The sequence below is a fragment of the Scylla paramamosain genome, unplaced genomic scaffold (assembly GCF_035594125.1).
Source record: "Scylla paramamosain isolate STU-SP2022 unplaced genomic scaffold, ASM3559412v1 Contig136, whole genome shotgun sequence".
NCBI classification, from domain to species: Eukaryota; Metazoa; Arthropoda; class Malacostraca; order Decapoda; family Portunidae; genus Scylla; species Scylla paramamosain.
In genome coordinates this window covers 22,501-24,320 of record NW_026973801.1, presented here as the reverse complement: position 1 = coordinate 24,320, position 1,820 = coordinate 22,501, and the positions used below count along the sequence as shown (strand labels likewise).

Genomic DNA, 1,820 nt, shown 5'->3' with positions numbered 1-1,820 from the left:
TTCCTTGTTTTATTTAGCCTCGGTATTTAACTAAGCATTTTTTTTTTTTTCACTTTCTGACTGTGGCCCTTGCAATGAATGGCTTAATTGTTTATTTACTGTTCCTTACGTGTTTATTGATTATATGTGAGTTATTTATTTGATATTCATGATTTTTTTTTACTTCGTATTTCTTTATATGATAGTTTTATCTTTTCGTGTTTTCTGGCTTAAGTTTTGTTTATTACTCCTTGTTTGTGTTATTAGGTGTGTCATTAATTATTTGTCTTATTTCTCGTAGTTTAATGGATTTTTTAGCACTTTAATTATTAGAGTTCCTCACCAGTCATTTTATTCGAGAGAGAGAGAGAGAGAGAGAGAGAGAGAGAGAGAGAGAGAGAGAGAGAGAGAGAGAGAGAGAGAGAGAGAGAGAGTCTAAATGAATGATAAAAAAAATAATAATCAGTTACAGTATTTTATTTATAAACAAGAACAATTCATGATAATAATAATAATAATAATAATAATAATAATAATAATATTTAAATACAAGGAGGAAAATGTGTAATAATAATAATAATAATAATAATAATAATAATAATAATAATAATAATAATAACAATAACTGCTTTTATCTTACTCACACAGATAAATAGTTTTATAAATAGTTTATTGACCATAAACATTGTGTACATACACACAAAATTAAATAGAACAGATAAAAATTTCAAAATGTAGTCAGTGACACACAGAAGACTGGTGACAAAACCTACTAAAGCCCATTAAATGATTGGGTGTCTCAAGTTTCCACATCATCAGTGGAACACTGCTTCTGAGCACTCAGGGATGGACAAGCTTTTCATGGCTTGTGTGAATGGAGACAAGACGTGTAGGGGATTTATTTGTTCTGTTTTTTCTTGTCCTACTCTCTCTTCCTCCCTCTTGACTCTTCCTTTGCTTCATCCTACTCTTTCTCTTGCTCATTCTTTCTCTCTCTCTCTCTCTCTGGACTTTTCAGACATAGCTCCTTATGATTTTTTGGCAATCCCAAACCTGTTGACAGTATCCTTATCTGAGAGCCAAGGAGACCATGCAGAATGTGGCAGCATACCTATCATTGGTTGCAGAAGCGTTTGAGCAGTGGAGTGATGGATGATTGTAGGAATGTGGTGGCACTGCTATCCACCATGACATTCATCCACATAACAGAACCATCTCACATGGTGCATTCAGCCTCAGGGAGAGGAACCTCTGTAGCCTTGGGCAGTAGCCCTTGGTCAGGTTTGCTCCAGAGTCAAACCTGCTTACCATCCGAGAATACCTTGGGGAGGAATGAGGAAGCCTTTTGCTCTGAACCCATGAAAATTGTTCAACCCTATAAGAGAAAAATATGAATGTTGAACAAATTGATGAGAAATGGAAGGATTAATGGGCTAAGTGTGTTGGATTACAGAGGGCTTTCTTTGAAGGACATTTTGAATGATACCATAATTTTGGCCCTTAGCCCAAGGTTGGATACTTCTGAACCGTTCTTGCATTTTTAAGCTAAGTAATATAAAATGCTCAATTAACAAAGGAAGGATAATGAAAAGATAAAACAAATCAGGAATTATATCAATTCATAGCTTTATCATAGTTCTAAGTCATAAATACTACAAAAATTAGTCAATCTCTTCAGAAATAATTATAAGATAAGCTTTAATAATAAAAAGTATGTATAAATAGATGAAATGTTGTCACCTTCACCAATGCCGGCTTCTTGTTATTCAGCACATGCTTGTGCTTCCTGAACACCGGTCTCATACTGGATAGAGACAGTAATGTATGGAGGTTTGATGCAA

General features: G+C 34.1%; 1 long non-coding RNA gene across 1 annotated transcript in view; it reads right to left on the bottom strand.

Moving 5' to 3' along the window:
- Positions 1–1,577: 1,577 nt before the first annotated feature.
- LOC135099497 (uncharacterized) overlaps positions 1,578–1,820 on the bottom strand; it is a 1,569-nt gene continuing 1,326 nt past the window's right edge. The window contains exon 2 of the long non-coding RNA XR_010268038.1: positions 1,578–1,820. This exon is cut by the window's right edge and continues 333 nt beyond it. This is a non-coding gene — a long non-coding RNA (uncharacterized LOC135099497).